Source organism: Tachypleus tridentatus, chromosome 8, assembly GCF_004210375.1.
Source record: "Tachypleus tridentatus isolate NWPU-2018 chromosome 8, ASM421037v1, whole genome shotgun sequence".
Lineage (NCBI taxonomy): Eukaryota > Metazoa > Arthropoda > Merostomata > Xiphosura > Limulidae > Tachypleus > Tachypleus tridentatus.
In genome coordinates, this window is record NC_134832.1 from 10330840 (window position 1) to 10350862 (window position 20023).

Sequence of the window (20023 nt, forward strand, 5' to 3'; positions counted from 1 at the left end):
CAGTTTCCATATGTCACCTTTATTTTACTTAAACACCTAGTTATAGTTTTAAATGTCAAAATTAAAAAAGACTACACATTTAGATAGCTTCATACTACTATCATCAGGATTAAAAAGATACATGATGAGTGGGTAGTATTTTTTATAAAGAAAAGGTTTAACTCGTAATTTATGAGGGTGGTTGGAGTATTGTACATAAGAAGTTAATATTTCTTTCCAAAATTATGCAATATCACCAACTAACCCTTCATTTCTATTTAACAAAGCATTATTTACTTCTTAGTACAAAATTTCTGTTGATTCTCTAATATTTAATTCACTTTAACTATTAGGTTATTTTAAAATTAATATTTCATGCCACTGTTGTGAATAACCTGTTTTGACAATGTGTTCATTAAGCCTATATTTCAAATTATGTTTAGTTTTACCAGTATATCTTTTTTACATTTACACTTGATTTGATATATATACCTTTTTCTCTACAGTATGTTTTTTTACATTTGACACTAGGAAGTGTTTTAATTTTGTTAAATGATTTAAAAATAGGAATAAAATTATTTTTTTCTGAATATGTTGGTAAGTTGGCTAGTTATACTTTGTGTACATGGATATATTACTGTAGTGTTATATTTATTATTGTATATTTGATAACAGTTTAATTGTATTTTCTTTGTATTATATGTTCAACTATATCAACATTATAACCTCTGTTGTAAGCAATTCATTTTCCAAATTAGTAGAATCGGAACAAATTTTATGTGGTTTATCTATATAATTATGAGAAGCTATTAGCTTTTGAGAAAATGAATGACAGTGATCTTTGATGTGGCAACATGAAGACTGAATGTGTTTTTAATAAATAGTTGTGGAAATAATTCTATTATTATTTCTTGTAATTAAGAAAGTAAGCAGTTATCTTGTTTAATCTTGTACACAAACTGATTAGACTTGTTTTTATTTCAATATCTCCATGCTACCAAATTAAGAATGGGTCATCAATAAATATAATCCAACAATCCTCAATAGCAATACATTTAAAGCTATGCATATGAAGATCACATAAGAGTGGAGAAAAAGGGAAACCCGTATCTAATCCAATATTGTGTTTTAATACTGTTCATTACTTTGAAAAAATAATTTTCGACACACACACTAGTTAAATTAATAATGTCAACAATATTGATTTGAGAAATGGAACCTTGAACAAATCTGTTATGAAAACAATTAATACATCTTCCACCAGGATTTTATAAAACAATGAAACTATACCAAAAAATTATTAACATATCAGAAGGATTAAGTGTAATGATTTTAATATGCCCAACAAATTCAACAGAATTTTTGGTATTTATTCTTACCACTGAAATATGAAAATCATTGAGAAATGTACTTTGCAACATGGTGTAACAGTGTGCCTGTATTAGATATGATAGGTATAAAACTGTAGTTTAGCTTTTTAACTTTTAGTTAAAGCATAAAAATGAGGTGAACAAAATTGAAAGGAATCAAGCTTTATTTTTGTTCAGGTGACAAAATTATACATTGGTCAACGTGTTTGTTTTCATCAAGTTATGGAATTTTGTTGAGGAATATCTTCTGAGGGAAATGTGCAAACCATCATTTCACAATTAATCTACATTAGAAATTTTATAACATTTGTTCAATATCACTACACCACACTTCCTTTGTTATCTTGTTTAAGAATAATATTGTTGTTCTTTAAGGACTGCAAAGCTATTTTTTCTTTTGTCAAATTGGTGTCATTTTAATATGTTGTTTTGTCATTATATCTTGGCATCAATATCTCATAATTGTTTTCAACTTACTATCTGTAATTTGTTCAGTGTTAGATTCATTACTAGTTATTATATCTTTAATAGGTAAAGTTTGTGGAGTTACTACAAAATTTTGAACCTAAACTTAATATGTTCAGTTGTTGACATCAGAATTATTAATAACTTTTGGTTTTATGTATTAGTAATAATTTAGAAATTTCATTTTTCTTAGGCATACATCAAGATTTAAAATTGGTATCCAGTTACTTGCTATATTGTTCTTTTTTTTTCGCTTTTGCTCCAATAATAATTCTTATTCAAACCACTGCTAAAATTTTCATCAAATTCACGATATTCTCTAACATGTTGTAGATAACTCCTATAAACAGTAGCTTCTAATTTGGATATTTCACATTTGTTTTAAATTCCTTTAGATGGGTGACTTTCAGGTGGGTCCCCAGGGTCAATGATTTGTCATTAGTGGCGAGGGTTGACCAATTGTCGGTATTGTACATTTTCAGTGAATGTTGTGGGCATTGTATTTGATCTGGTGTTTGGGTATATACTCTTAAAGTTCTGGCATTGTTACACTTTCTCATTGTTGTACTCCATAGTGGGTGAGGTTGGTGGATACTAATTTTTTTATTTTTTTTGGAAACTCAAAATCTAAAAAGTAAGAAAAAAATCCAGTAAGAACTGTAAACAAGTTTTAATCAACCCCTTTAGTTTCATTACCTTGTTTTCTGATAGTACAAAATGTATCACAAAAGTGTTTGTAAGATTGCTCATTATTTCATTTAAAACAGCTTATTAACCCTCTCAAATCAGTTAAGATCAGGGTATTTGTTAGTTGAGAAATCATGAATTCTTGACAGTGAACTTCTCTTGAGGTCAGAAATTATTAGAAATAAATCTATTTAGTCTTACTTTGAATTTATCCAGAGGAATCTATTTATCATTCTCAAGTCTGAGATTCTCACTGGTCTTTCCATTTGAGAAGTATCAGCAGTCAAGCATATCTTCCTTTGAAAGAACAGAATATCTGAGTGAGCTATGGATTTGATGGTAAATTTTACAACACCACATTCATCTGGCACTCAGGTGTGTATTCTCAACTCCTTAATATTTTAGCTGTCAGTCGTCTGTATACATAAAAACTTCTTTCTGTTATAATTTATTGTAATCTCATTGTAGAGGCAAAAATCATGATAGTAACGAGTGTAAGTTAGTCACACTATATCAACTGCTCAGGTACCCATTTCTCACATCCCAAGTGGATTGAAAAGAAACAGATACAATGAGTTAAAACCTTGAATGACATTTCATATCCCAAGACACAGACAATTATGACATCTGTTCCAAGACGTAGTTTACTGCTGCACACTCTTTAATTACTACAGTGGAAGTGCAGACACATCTCTCCATCTCACCCACAGAGTTTTATTTGATCATAAATAATTATACCATTAGTAATACTGACTCCTCCTCTCAATAATTCCATGAGACTGAAGTACAGATTCTGCATTCTACAGCACTTCCATTTCTATAGATTTTATAGCCATTTACTCATTTCTGTTTGTAATCTTATAGCTGATAAATCATTATGAGTCTGAAAAAATACAAAAAACGAATGGAATCAACCGTATTTAAGTTTGTCCTGTAGTAACTCGCTGTCACACTTTTTAACATGATGATAAAAACCATTACCAGATAATTTCTTCTTAAAGTTTTAAACTGCTCTTATGTTGATGACTTTCAGATTCTACACACAGAATAGTTTCAGTCATCACGTGTATGCCTATGAGATTTGTATGCCATTGGTTTTGATTTAACTCTCATCTAAAATTCATGTTAAAGTGGAACATTCAGTGAAAGTGTGACACAGTCTACTTGTAACTTCCCTTCAGCAATTATGCTCAAAATAACTCCCTTCTTTTCCTCAGCATTGTCTACAAAGAACATGTTTTCAAAGTTATTAATTAATTACATTAGTTTTATGATAGTGTGCATAATTCAAAATATATTCAAATGTATGTGGTTTATTTTCATGCTACAGAAATATTTAGGCAGAAAAACTTTATTTATTCATACTTATTCATTATGAATTTTCAAGTGATATTTATTTCCACCTTACCTCACTTTAGCAATGTTCCTCATAGGGGACCTGTAACTTAAGTAGTTACTGGAGGATTTTTATCAATAGAAGACATACCAGCTATTGTTTCACATATTGTGGGTTCCTTCATGCAGATTGAGCATCCTTCTATCATCTGTTCAGTTGACATTCCTTCTTTCAAACCTAGACATAATCAGTGATGTCGAGAAAACCCACTTGTAGAGAAATACAGGGTGTCCCAAAATAATGTTTACCCTCTTTGGATCATTATAACTTGCCTTGTTTATTGATTTTAAGGATAGCCAAAGGATTTATTTAAAGATTTAATACTGAAATCAAGAGAAAAAATAACAAATAAAATTCTTCCCAAGGAAAACTCTCCTTGGTTGAAATTGTAAAATGTCACAATTTGCTTGCTTCACTTCAGGTGTTCAAACTGAAATCCATTTTGCTCCAGACACATCTCATGACGGGAAAAAATGGAAGTGCTTGATTGTAAGCTGATTATCTGCCATTTTTGGACACAAGTCAAATCTGAAACAAAAGAAATGGTTTATTAGCTATACACAGTCAAAGAGTGTAAACGTTATTTTGGGACACCCTGTATATATGCAAAAACGGCTCATTTGGGTTGAGAAAATATTTTACATAGAAGAGCGAACAACGTTTCGACCTTCTTTGGTCATCGTCAGGTTCACAAAGAAAGAGGTAACTGACCGGAAGCTGACCACATGTTTGGAAGGGGTTGTGTAACTGAGTGTCGGAATGTAGAGGGCGGTGTTAGATGTTTGAATATATTTATTAATATAGGTATAAAGGTGTTCTTTTGTATTGGTTACGAAGAAGGTCAAAATATATTCAAACATCTAACACCGCCCTCTACATTCCGACACTCAGTTACACAACCCCTTCTAAACATGTGGTCAGCTTCCGATCAGTTACCTCTTTCTTTGTGAACCTGACGATGACCAAAGAAGGTCGAAACGTTGTTCGCTCTTCTATGTAAAATATTTTCTCAACCCAAATGAGCCGTTTTTGCATATATAAACCTAAACATAGTTAGGATGATGATAATTTTAACAGACTACCTTCTCCAACAAGGTTTGGTTTTTTTAGTCACAGTCACTTTATGAATGATTTTTTTTTCACCTGACATCATGATCCATCTATGTTTGTTTCTGTATTCTAAAGACCACTGGTATGAGTATTAAAACTTTAATTAAAATTAAGTACAGAACAGTGTTTTGACCTTCTTAGGTCATATTCAGGTTAACAAAAAGAGTTTGCAAAGCTGTGTTGACTTTATGTTCGTTATTTCATCATTATATAAAAAGTTACTTCTTATCTGTAACTGCTGTCATTTGAATGTGTATATCATCAGTGCTTCCTACACTCTTTTATTGTACTTCCTTGCTTTCTCCTTTATTCAAACTAGACTTTCTCACAATTTGTCTGCTTGAGAGGTTGACTGTTCTTTCACATCAGATTCTTCACTGTCTCACTCATTTTCACTAATATTTTAAGGTTGATGTGTGGATGAATCTACACACTTTCATCTTTTATTTTCATTGTTTTGCTGTTTTTTCTTGCAGGATTCCCGTTCCTTCTCATCATGGTTTCTCCATATACCTATATACAATATTTGAGAAGTATAGATTTATTCTTTTTCATTGCCCTTTTTCCCCTTTTATTGAATCCTGTCAAGTAGCTGATCATTCTTATTGCTCAAAATCTGCATAAGGCCAGGGGTGTAATGGAAAATTTTCAATCCATCTACCTTGGATTTACCAATAGTCACTGTTGAGATTGGATGTTGCAAAAGACCACTAGAATTATCCTCATGGTATTTACACTACTGAATTGCCATATCCATTCAGTGAACTATCATGGCAAATGCTGGTACCAGGGAAGTGTCTGCTCTCTTCATTGACTTCTACTTGGTAGCTTTTAAAAATAAGATTTTGCAGTTGCCCATTGCACTGTCTCTGATTAAAAAAAACAAAACATTCAGCAGTTGTCAAATGGGTATCTGGGCACTTCTCAAGATCTCCATCTGTGATTTCACCCCCACCCATCTTCAAGTGTAGTGCAGGAGGTACTTTCTACTTACTATTTCCTAACTTCTGTGGTAGTGGATCTCGGAGAGTTCCTGACTATTTTGCACATCACCAATTAGGAGCAGTGACACTGTCTGTCTAGTGCAGATCACCCCTCAATCACCTGATGTGCTATCCTTCTGCAGCAAGAATCAGTCCAGTTGAGTCAAAATGAATACACCCTATACAATCTGATCACATGATACTCCTTAACTTTTTAAACTGCTTGTGTTCAGGTGTTTAGTTGGTCATGATCTTATTCCACCTACCCCTGTAACACTTAGATTCTTTTGCCTTTTCTTCCTTTTACTGTCTGGACTAAGGGTATATTTCTTTGTTAAGACAATGAGATGTAATCTCCCATAGGTGTGCTCTTATGGAGTCCTGCTGTTGGTATTTCCTATTGGGCATTTTCTGAGAGGAACTGATGTGGGTTTAATTTCACTGGCTTATCCACCAATTTAGTATAGGAATCTAGCTCTTCTGTGTAAAGAGGTGAGGTATTATCTCAAACTCTAACACTGTCCTCATCAGAATATATATTTCTGATAAATACTCACCTCCACATGCTTTCCCATTTATCCTTCTCATATATGGTGCATTTTCATCTTGCTTCGTCTAAGAAGAAAGTTGTTTCAAATGCAGAATCTTCACAAGGTCATGACATTGTGTACTAATGTAATTTATATTAAATATTTTCTTTTTAGTAGAGAATTAGCTCAAAGCTAATGGCATGCAAATCTCTAAGGTAGATGCATAAGGGATGAAGCTATTCTGCGTGAGAGATAAGTTTCTGTCATAAAAAAATTTTCGTGTATGAAAAATCTTTCATGTCAGTTGTTAAGTATGAGGTGTATTAACTCTCTCAACACAAAAGGCAGTCATCTCAGAGGGCTTGTGTTTGCATGGGAGACTTTTGCCATTCAGATCATTATGAGAAAATTGGTCATTTGTCTCTTGTCTCCTCCTTCACTGTCATTCCTCTCTCCAAGAATTATATTGCATCCAATCCTTGAGCACAAGCCATCTAGAATCATTTGCACAAAGAGGTCACAAAGTGCTTAGACTCTTCTCTTGAGGGTTTTATTCCTATTTGTTTATAGTACTAAAGAATACAGAATACCTTTCTTGCCTCTTGTTTTCTCCAGGCTCCTCAGTTTACCATAGAATTGTTTATTTCACTCCATTGGCACTTTGCATTCAGTATATGGATGACTTAAGTTAGATATTGCTAATGTCCATCTTCATATTCCAGTCACAGAGTTGACATATCATTATCTTCATTTTGTACATCAAGGACAGATTTTTCAGTTTTATGCTCTATCTATTGGTCTCATGTCTGTCCCATATGTCTTTTGCTGGATAGTCAGATTCTTTTCCCATTTTACGTCTTCCTGCCACTTGACACAGCTTCACACTTGACCCCTTTTATCCAATAATCCAAGAACTTGGTTTATTGTTAAAATAAAAAAGTCTATTCCTATTCCCTAACAGTACCTTTAGGAGTATTTTCAATTTATGTTTCAGTTAGGTCCAACATTCTCCTTCTTTTGTAGGATCTGCTCTTGTCTTGGGAAGCCTCAAATGGATGCTTTTGCCACTCACTAGAACATCCAACTTTGATCCTTCTTATCTCTGTCCCTCACCTTTTGGCTTTGGGCATAGATGCTCTCAGCCGGGATTGGACAGGTCTTCATCTTTACTTGTTCCATCCAGTTTGACTGTTATGAAAGGGTTTTACATGAATTTATTCCTTTTCCTGTCAAGTCCTTCTGGTTGCATCATGTTGGCCAGGTTAGTCTTGGTTTCCACTCTGCTTCTTCTCTGGTTATCCTTCTTACATCAGCATTTGTCAGATATTTTGTATCTGGTGATTATCATTGTCTAGCTTCACTCCTGGCTTTTATGTGGTCAGTTGCATAACATCAAGGATTGACCTCTCAGGTGGTATTTTTATTAACATTTTCCATTTTTCATTGGACATTTATTCACAGGAATAGTTTACTTATTGTCAGTTGTCTCTCATCCCACTGTGTTGGGTGTTTGTCAGTTTTTGGCATGGTTATTTGACAAAGATCTGGCATCTGTTTCTCTGTATAAAGCAGCTCTGTCAACTACATTAATTTGTACATAAAGTTTTTGAGTGCCCAGTTTTGTCCTTGTTTCTGATATATTTTTTGGTTATTCATTCTCGATGTCCTTTTCAGGTTCCAAATTGAACTGTATCACAGTGGTTCTCGTGTTTTATCTTGTCTACCCTTAAACCTTTGATGTTATGTTCCCTTTTGTTTAAGATACATTTTCTTCTCTTATAGGCTAGCAGACATTGATTTTTAGATGTTCTATTATATCCTGATAGGTCCTTTCTTCCCAAATCTTCAGTGACTAGAGAAGGGAATAAGGCTTTCTTTCTCATTCATCTTCCCCCTATTTCTCATTTTTATGAACACTTGGATCAGAACCATCTTTTATGCTTGATTTTGGCTTATTGACCTTATGTTTCATGCACTGAAGGGTTTGGGGGTTTGTTTCACCATTTCTTTACCCATTAAGATCCTTAGGTGTTGTGTGACTTATCCTTTGTCATTTTGACAGTTTGGTTTCATTAACTGGTGTACTGCTTCTTCTGGGCTTTCAGTGGAGAAACAGAAATGTCTCTGGGTCTCATATTATCAAATTCACCATATCTCAATGTCCATGACATCTCATTTGTGGGTATAGGCTGGTATATGGGCTTAGTATATTTATATCTCATTATTTACATGATTTGGTGGTTGCTTCCTTGGCAGACTTTTGTCCCCCTCCTCCTCAGGCTATTATAAACACCCAGACAATTTTATAAAAGAGGTGACCTAGTATAGTTGTGTTTATTTCTATTCTTTTCAGCAACCATATCATCATTTGCATTTGGATTCCCCTGTAGTGGATGTTGTCTGGTCATGTATGCTTATTTCCAAGTTTTTAAAAGAGGTGACTGTTTATTTTGTGTTTATTTCTATTCTTTTTTTAAGTACCATATACACCATTTGATTTGTATTTCACCTTGATGGGTATTGTCTGGTCATGTATGCTTATTTCCAAGTCTTCTCTAGCTATTGGTCAACAAATGAAAATTTTTCCTGGTAGCAACAAGCTCTGTTGAGAGGATGTGTTCCATTAGACCACCTTGTGTGCTTTCCAGGTGGTAAGTAATTATAAAACTGCAAACAATAGACTATTGAGCCATTATAAGTAAAGCTTTGACATCTCTGCTGATACCTGGATTGAATAAATTGGGTCAGTACATTTTTTCAAAATAAGGAACATGGTTTGCCTATTGCACTGTCTTTGAATCATCATTCCTCAGGACTCCCCAGTGCAAATATCTCCTACCCATTTATTCTAGTGGAACATGGGAATCCTTACCACTTTCAATTTCCAGTCACTAGAGTGGTAGACAGGGGTATACTCCTCTTGAGTGAGGATTGAACTAATTATTCCACTCAAGAAAAACAGGAAGAAGCAAGGTGATCTACCAATAGCCCTGGCTGGCTTTCCCAGATGTATGGTAGGAGCAGGACCAACTTACTCTAGAATCTCTTTGTATTCTGGTTCAGAGATGATTCTTTATTATATAGTTGCATTGTGCATGACTTTTGGTCATTACCTTCATTTCAATGATCATGTTAGAGGGTTCATTACTCCTTGTAATACCACTTGTGGAACATCAATTTCTGTGCCATTGGTTGAACTTTGTTTGTTCCAAAACATCCTTGTAATTCTTGGGACAGGAGCTATTATTTTACCTCTCATGTTGGGAAGTGGAAAGTTAAGATTATTGTTTGTAATCCCAGGCCAGATGATCTCTGTTTCTTCATGTTGAGTGAGATATGACAGGTTTTGTTATTGTAAATCATGTTTATTAGATTTTGCACTTCTTCATATTGGGCAAAGTTTGTCTGCTTTGGTGTTATTTGCCTTCTGTTCATAATTCTAGTGGCTTGACATGCAATGTTCTGTAATTTTATGATTGGGTCAATAATACCACATTCCTAAACAACACCAAATGCAAAGCTGTGCTCCTGTTTTAACCATTATGCCTTGTATCTAAATTTGGATCCACAGCTTTATAATTATAATGACAAAACACAGGACCTTATCTGCCATCTTGGGGCTTCTACAAATTTGTATTTTTCTAATGATGTTAGGATTTTGTCTTCATGAAGTAGTGCAGACCCCACTGGTGTAATATTACTGTATTTCATTTTCACACGATTTTTTCTATGCATTGACCTAATTGGCCCTTCCATCTTGTCGATGCAGTATTCTAGCAAAGGTATGAGAGGAGATGTGTTTCAGAAGTTAACATTTTTATATACTGAAATTGTATTTCTGATTATACTTACCTTCTCTTGCACTCTTTCACCCTTCCTCCTTTTGAAATGGCTGGTTTTGGGTCTGCTAATTTGGACCATCTTGAAAAGTAGATAGGAAATAGTAACAAATCATTCAAATCGAACAATGCATAAAAGAAACTTGCGGCAAGCATGTAAAACCATTACCGTATCATTTTGTCATCAAGAAAAGTGATCAGGAAGTAATAACTGGCAGTTTATATACAGATCTAGAATAGAGGCACATTGATGTAGGTGGAGAAAATTACAAGATTTAACTTCCTATGGACAATATAATGAGGTATAAAGCTGGATCAAGCATAGTAATGCTTAGATGTGCAGAGAAGAGAAACATTCATTGAGATACAGCTAAAGTGTGAGGAGGTAAGCATTATCAGAAATATATTTTTGATATAGGAAAATGTTAATATTTAAATAAATTCTCAGTCTTTTGTCTGTCACAGCTAAAGATAATTGCTGAGCTCACAAGCTTCATGATTTACTAAAATATAAACAAAAAAATGAAACCCATATGCCCTTTCTCACCTATCTCATTATATACTCTTCAAAACAAGAAATGCAAAAGGGATATTTTTGTTATTTTAAACAGAAATAATGTAATAACGTTACAAGCTCAGAGTATGTGATGTTACACGTGTTAAGGCACTGATTGTCAGACCAAAATGACAATAAAAGTTGTGCACTTTGAAAATGGAGGAAAACATCGGATTTTTCGCCAAAACGCATGCGTCTCCAATAAATTTGTTTGAGAGATCTGCATGTTCTGCAAGTGCAACATATGCAAAATCCCTATAAAAGTGACGGGTTCTCAGTTTCCATAGCTCAGTGTTAAGCCACCGACACGCAATACAGTTCTGCCAAGACTGACTGAAGCAGAATGCAACAACGCCATTGGTTGCTTGGAAGCAGGCGAATATCTATCAGATGTTGCCAGAACTGTAAATGTCCACCCAAGCACCATCACAAGGCTATGGAATCGTGACCAACAACATGGATCAACTCGTGACCGTCCACGATCTGGCAGACCTCGTGTGACCACGCCTGCACAAGATCACAACATCTGGTTACGTCATCTTCGGGATAGGACCACCACTGCGATATCTTCTGCCTCAATCATACCAGGGCTGCGTAGGATTTCCGATCAGACCGTACTCAACCGTCTACGAGATTTTTAGGCCCCATGTGCAACCCATCATGGTGAACGTCAACGACGTTTTTCAACATGACAATGCCCATCCTCACACAGCCCAACTCACCACTGTCTTCTTGAGACACCACAACATCAACGTTCTTCCCTGGCCCTCCAGATCACCAGATTTAAACCCCATCAAACATCTTTGGGACTAGTTGGACCGACGTCTACGACGGCGACAACCTCAACCGCAGACTCTACCTCAGCTTGCAGCAGCTTTGCAGGCTGAGTGGACAGCCATTCCACAGGATGTGATTTATCATCTCATTGCTTCCATGGGCAGGAGATGCCAAGCAGTTATTGATGCTCATGGGGGGCATACTCGTTATTGACGTTGAGTGACGTTAAACTTCACCTGGTGAGCGTTGACTTTGCCTTTGCAGACTTTGGATGTTCAGCAGTGAATGTGCAAAGTTTCACACGTTATACAGAACTACCCGGAATAAACTTGTTAACAATTTGTCTCATATTTTGCCTTTTGCGTTTCTTTTTTTGAAGAGTATATCAGTAATTCTCTTACATTAATTCTTGAATTACTTATGACTAATTGAAAGAACAGATTCAGCTTTACAAGATTCATTACTAGGCTCTTTAGTTTACCTGCCTTAGGAAATATATAGCCTTAGTTTTATTTTTTACCTTTGTGGTGTTCATCATGACAAGATAATGGGATTTTTTTAATGAGTGTAGTTTAGATGGTGTTTTTGAACTTTTTGTTTTTCCTTACATTGCTGATTTCATTAATGTTAGAGTACAGAAAATAACATAAAATATAAGAAAACTTGCTATTCATTTGAGAATTTCTACAAGTTATGCAAATGAAATATTAAAACTGTAAGAGAAAAGTATTTTTACTCTTAAAGTAAAAACTGCCTTTCGTTCATACTGACTCAGTAAAATGTTTCATTGATTCAAGTCTTTAGCAAAAATACCTCATTAAAAAATATAATACAATATAATATTGTAGTTTTTAACATACAGTGGAACCCCTCTAAAGCAGCCACTTTCAGGACTGAGACAAACTGGCCTGATTAGAGGGGTTCCACTGTACATAATTAGGGATTATGTAAACAAAAAAAAGGACTGTGATTGAATGACCACTTTCAAGGGGTGACTGAACCTGAAGGGTGGCCACTTAGAGGGGTTCCACTATATTTATTAAATCTTGTAAAATGTATTAGTTAGTTATACTTAGTTGATTAAACATTGTATATAGTTTCATGGTCACATAGTAGTTATAATGTAAGTCTTTTTTTAAAATGATTGAGCCCAATTTCAGAAAGTTAAGCAGCTGAACTGAAGTGTACAAGGGCTCTGAAGATCTTTTGTCTCTCTGATGTATTCTCTGGCCAGGAATTCTGCACTGAAAATATCAGACTCTGTGTACCATCAAGGGATTTTTCTCTGCCTAGAAATTTTCTGCACTTCTGTAGTCCAGAGTTATGTACACTGTGTACCATGAACCTTTGCTTCATCTTGGACATTTTTATCTCTTGGAAATAAATGATCTGCCATATAACCCTTTTGCCTTTATATCCATGACAGTTGTCTGAAATAGGTCTGACATTGGATGATACTGCAGAATCTGATGATCAGCTCACTCCACCATGATATATTATTATCCATATTTGTGACCTTTTTTCAAACCACTTGAGCTAATTACTTCTGACTGGAAGTAGTGACTTCTTAATGAATACCTTTTGAACCATCTTTTTCTTCTCATTGTTTGGATTGTTCAGTATCTTGGTTTTGCTTTGTTGTTGTTCACAGGATTTCCTCTATAGATTGTGTGTTCAGTGTCATATTACTTATTCCAAATCTCATGGAGGGTAACTATACAATCTGTAATGACTCACTTAGTTCTCTAACTGTCACCACACCAGTTCAGGTGAGTTGACTGACTTCATAACCACTTTGTATTTGTTGTAGTTTTCACACTATAACTTTTGATACAGTATATTTACAATATTTGGCAAACTTTTAGTAAACATTACAAGGATTTTTATAAGTGATGGATTTTTTACTGAAGATTTATATATGAATAGTGAATATTTAGAATCGTTTTTTACTGATCTCAGTGCAAAAGATTTTCTTGCTAAAATGAGAAATACTTTTCTTTGTGTCAAAAATGTTAAATTTCTGTTTCATAATTTATTAAACCTCCTACATACCTATAATACATTTTTTGAGTAGAATTTTATAGTTTATTTCTTATTATTGTTACCTTAGTGACATACTTGATTCTCCAATCTCCAATTCACTTATAAAGTGAAAAAGTAAAATGAGAACCTGTGTCCATTTTTCTTTATTACTGGTCACAAAGTTTGGAAATACTTCTATTGATAGCTGACTTGACCCCTGTACTGATAACAGGATGTCTAATGTACTTATAATGTTTACTAGGAAAATTCACTATAGTAATCACACTGTACTTAGAATTAGAGAAAACATTTATATCAAAAACAGGATGTGGAATTTATCAGTTTATGTATGTGTCCTACAATGTTTATGAAATAGAACTTTCTAGAGTGATAACATTGCACTGAACCTATCAAAACATTTGTTATGTGGTTCAATGTCAATACAATAAACATTGCAGTTATTTGAATACTGGTAATCCTTTTCAGGGGTTTGGAATTAATGGTGTAGGAGTACAAAGATGTTATTTGGACATTTAAATGCTTTTAAATTCCTCTTTTTTTTTATCACATTGATTCATAAACCAGTAAAAAACTCATGTTCCAGTACTACCTATCATGCTTGTTTAGTTTTTTCAAGTCTTCTAAATACAGTTCACCATTCAATCTTTAAATCTTATTGTTAGTGAAAAAAGTTAATATGTACAATTTAACAAGCCACAACAGAAAGTTAAACCTTTGAGAGAAAGAAAACAGTAAAATGGATTGATGTGATTTGTGAAGATATTTTAGCATATCTTGGATTAACAATAACTATAGGACTGAAGCCTTATCCTTCTCTTTCTAACCACTGGTTTAACAATCTTCCTTCCCTTGGTTCTTTAACTTCTTCTCTAGGGACAGGACTTTAGCTATCTGTAACAGTACTAAAGCTCTTGTAAGAACTGACCCTAGCTCTGATAAACGTTTTTAAGGCTATGCCTATCATAGACTGTCTATTAAAGTCTTTTGTTTCCTACTACTTTCCTAATGAGGAAATAACTATAGATTAACAAATATTAGGAACAAAATATAGAATTAGTTTTCTCCAATGTTTACCAAAGAAACCTGTTAAGTGGAATATTAAGTTGTGGTTCCTGGCTGAAGCCATGAATGAATATTGTCTGAAGCTTAAAATTACACAGGCAAAGAGAGGCAAATGCCAACTAGAGATTTAGTTAACAGTGTTCTGATGGATAAGTACAATAGATTAGGGTACTGGGTTTTTATGGACAACTTTTATACTTCCTCTCATTTATTTGACAAACTACTGACTCTAGGGGAACCTTTGTTTATGGGGCATTTTTAATAACATATAATTTGCATTTATTTATCTTGGTTTAGATAATTAGAATAATTCCCATTCAGTTGGCATAACTGTGCATAACTATAAAATACAAATCTCCAACTATAATACAAGTATTTTGCAAATTACATTTTAACTACTATACATTACATGTGTGTGTATAAGTATGTGTATATTACTGTTTGCTCATGAATGTTTAAATTTTAGTTATTTTTCTTAAAATATAGAATAATAAATAAAGAATACACTCAGAAAATAAGGATTTTGAGTGCTTAAGGTGTAACAAAATGCTGAACATATTCATCAGGCATGCTAAGCCCTACTTATTCTTCCAATTGGAGGATAAAGATATTTTTTGTAGGCTTTAAATATAAATTTTATAAAACAAAAAAAAAATTGTCAAGTTACTGTATAAGTACACACACAATCCTACTAATTTAGTTGGGCCTCTAAATAAACTATGTGTGTGTTAAAAAAAAAATTCCATTCCTATTCAGAGCAATGACTTTTTCATTAGACATCAACAATTATTTTCTCATTTAAGCTACTTACAAGCGACTGTAAGAGTTATGTAGAAGGGAAAATATTCTTTCTGTTGGTTATAAACATGTTAATTAGTAATAAGTAAGACTAGACAAAAGGTTTCAAAAGAATGGGGTAGTGAGAAGAACCACTCTAATAGATTTGCTAAAAATATTGACATTTCAGCAGGTTCTAGGGGTGGGAGGTTCTTATTTTATATTAAGCTTGTCCATATCTCTAAGTTTTTAATTTGTTAGCTACTACATACATTGTGTAGTAGGCATAATAAAATGTAAATTGAGCAATAAGACAAGAGGACATGTTACATGACACATACAAATTAATATTTAACATTTTTATATTTATATTTCCTTTCAATTTATGAAAATAAAACATATATATATATATAATGTTAAAATTTCAGTTATAAACTACATTCAATGTCAATTTTATTGACATAAGTAATTTTAAATGTATGTAATAAAATGTTGAAAGTAACTCTCCAAAACATCATGATGTGCACTTTAAACTGCCTGAGGTGAAAAGGTTAAAGGCTTTTTTTTTCTAGATCCCTCCAGATTTCTAAAAGAATGAATTTGCTGTAACCTCAGCAGAAGCAGCATGCAGATGATTTGGAGTGCATAATACTGCAAGAAACAGTTTTTTTTAAGTTGGACCATTACTACCCCCTGTAAGTGGAAGGAGAAAGTTTTCCTGGAATGCCTCAACTTTGGCAACCTTTCTGATTCATCATTTTCTATTACAAAAGATTGATCTACCAATGTGTAACTATTTTGATATTCATATCACAACTGTCCAGATTTTTGCTTTTGTACTATTTCTGTGATACCAGGTGGTGGCACTCTTTTAGATATATTTTCACTTGTCTTCCATTGGCATTTGACAATATCAGTGGCAAATATGACACTATCCAGAATAATCCTGTTTTCAACTTTCACAGACCATTGGCGTTTTCAGCTCTGTTTAATTATTTACTGTTTTAAAAAAAAGTTTTATGTTTTAACTCTAGGCTTTTTTTGTCATTGTTGAATCGAGATGAAAGTAACTCTGTGCAAGTAAACACTGAACAACCAACTAACACCCAATTTTTCAAACAAACTTTACATAGGCAAAAATGTTCAGAAATTAATACAATCTATAAAATTGAGAAACAAAACTAAAAACTACAGTTTTTCCAAACTTTCCATAAACAACACATTCTTTCTGGATATTGCAATGTCTATGCAAAACCTGGTAGATTTTAAAATTTTATGTTTTTAAAATGTCACAGGTGAACTCTTCCACAGAATAGCTCAATAATTAAGTGCACTTGCAAGAAAAGTGTTTGAGTGTTTGTAAGAATTTGAAATCAACAAGAGAACACCCCCTAGCCATAGCATGGGTGTAAGATGCCTATTAATATCTGCACATCAAGCTATTTTTCAGAAGTAGTAGTTAATTTCTTAGTATTGGCATAACCTGAGACACATTGCCAAACATAATAACTACATTTATTAACAGTATGTAGATTATTGCATGTTTCAACTTAAACAGTTGGATAGCATTTTTAGAAATTGGTACTTTGAGAAACAGTTACTCAAAAAGGCACTGGTATATTTCTCATCGATAAACTGAAAGATAAAAAACAGTTTCAAATTTTGTTTCTTAGAAAAACAAAAACTTGAAATGTATACCAAATTGCTGGGAAGTGACATACAATAAATTATCCTTTGAGGCTTAGTAGAAAAACATGGACATATTAATAAGAGAATAAAAACGTCTTTAATTATGTATTAATATGAATTTGTTAAAATCATTATAATGTCAATTACTTATTAATAAAACCATTTGTTTTTAAGCAAAGGATATAAAGTGCAATGTAAAAATTGTGTATGTTATGGTTTTGTTTTGTAATCTTAAAATGTTTGATAGTAAACATTTTTAGTACTATATTAATTTATTAATTTTGTTATTGTTTATTGAAAGTTGATTAACACATTTACACTAGCAATTTATTACATGTCTAAGAGGCTGAAATAACTAAAGGAATTGTGAATTTTGTTTCTAGAACATTTGCTTCATGATAAAAAAGTTTTGAGTTCAAGATATGCCATGGCCTTTTTAACAATGCCCATTAGGACAAATTCATAGAATGAAAATGATGGTGTTGTAAACAGAACAAATACACAATTGTACGAAAAGTAAGTTTATAGTTTATTTAACACTGGAGAATACAGTTATGCAAATTATAAATTGCAACATGATGTTATATAAAAACATTAATCTTACAACTTATTCAACACTAAAGAATAGCATTATTCAATTATAATTTAAAAATATAGTAAAAACAACAGAAAATTGATTTTCACTTAACTAATACTAAAATAATACAAAAGCAAATAATGAGTGCTATTGGCTACCAATTGTCCCTTTTGCTTTCTAAGACCAGTAGTTCAAAATTAAGGATTGTGGCAGGTAGCTGTAGTAGTTTTGCCATAACTAATAAACAAAGAAACAGCTATAATACCCCTGGGACTGAAAGAGCAAGCGTGTTTGGTGACAGTGTTTGTTGAACCTAAGACCATTGAATTAAATGTAACCCCCTTGCCATGCCAGTCTAAAGTTGAAAACTCTTGAATTATCTGAAAATGATAGTTAGAATTTCTGGTTATTAGAGGGGTATGGGATTAGTTGGAACAGTTTTCACAAATATTATATGAAAATTTATTGAGGAAAAAAAAGACTATACCACTACAAATGTTTAAATATCTGTTACAAATACAGCAACATAAAATTCTTAGATTCTGAAGATTACTCATATAATCCACATTGACCAGGACTATTTCATGTATTCCAACTAAATACACCTGCAGAATAGGTTGAAATGTGTATTAATAAATCACCTTTTATTATATATATAAAAAAAAATTATAGGAAGATACACATTCAGCGTGTCATATTTACAGGGTTAAGATCATTTCAGCTACTTCATCCCATATGTATTATGACCATAAAAGTTCTCACTGTCATTTCATTTTTCTATCCATGTCATATCTATGCCATGCATTGTCTAATTACAGTTATTTTGGATTTGGGTTGTAAACAAACAAATCAACAGGAAACAACAGCTTTTGGATACAACATGTGATGCCAATGCTACAGTTTAGCTGGGTAGCTTGAATACTTTGTCCTCCTTCTCAAAAGGTACAGTGTTACTATTTTGGGTAGGTGTATGTTCCTTAATGAACACAGCAAAATGGAAACCAAGTTTCTGAGACATTGCAGTCAATTCAACTTTGACTACACAACATTTTCATTCCCAGAAGTTCATGACATATCTGTTCATGAGAAGGAGGACAAATTATTTAAGCTACTCAGCATGGGAATCATGATTGGCCATGAGCTGTAACATCTTATTGCCAGGAGAACAATGGGCATGCATAGTTAAGTGTTTCATAAAAAAAAGTTTTCAGATATCATCCATCCTGAGGAGTAGGCTGCACCTAGAGAACCAGAAAGTCCATTGTTGATGAAGTAATACCTGTAGTGTACAAGAGGAAATATTATCATTGGAGCAGCAGTGTTACCTATGGCACTAATAACATACAATACAAGTTGTATTCTCTTGACAGAAACAGTTGCATCAATTTGTTTAACACCAATTTTTTGTGATAACTTTGGTTTTTAGACAATTGTGCATATAATTTCATTCATATTGTAGATTTTTGCTGAGATGAACCTTTATCTTTCAACTACCAACTGGAAGTTGCTGAAAAAGGTGTTAATATTGTACCTATTGAAGGTAGTTGCACAACTCAGAAATTTTGCTTCTAGGTTTCTCAGTATAATTGTAGTATTTGTCTTTAGGAACCCATAGAGCTAGTCTTTACATGCCTTCTAATTCTGTTCGTATTGTTGGCATTTTTTCCATAAGTTTTTTGACATGCTCATAGGCTAGTGTCCTAACATCAGTCACGCATAAGCCTGGCTTCAACTCATTAGCCTTTTTGAGGTAATCAACAAATGCATTTTCCTGGTCAAGGTTGAACACAGCAAAAATGTTAAAATACCTGACATGTCACATGGTTATGTTATCCTGAATATTGGGACTATCTACATTATCTGCAGAGACATCAAGCCTATCTTGGCTGCCATGTACCTTAAAGGAGGATGATGTGGGGTATTTCAAACTTGTTCGCTACTGTATGATATGATTTATAATTGACTAAGGCTTCCCTTACTGTCCTTTTTATCATATACATTGTGGTCTGTGGAATGTTCATCTTTACTTTATACTGCTGCAGCTCAGTTGCAGAAATATGTAGAAAAGCTATTTATAATACTAAGCATAATATTAATAACACATTTATAAAACAAAAAATGCAAAAAAGATTATCTTTAGAGATGCCACCCAAAATATCAGTTGGTGACCCAGAACAGTCTAG

The 20023-nt window shown here is 33.3% G+C and overlaps 1 protein-coding gene across 14 annotated transcripts in view; it reads left to right on the top strand.

The window, feature by feature from the left end:
- Window positions 1-20023, top strand: part of LOC143258512 (malonyl-CoA decarboxylase, mitochondrial-like) — a 113880-nt gene that overhangs the window by 17132 nt on the left and 76725 nt on the right. The gene's annotated exons all lie outside the window — the stretch shown is intronic.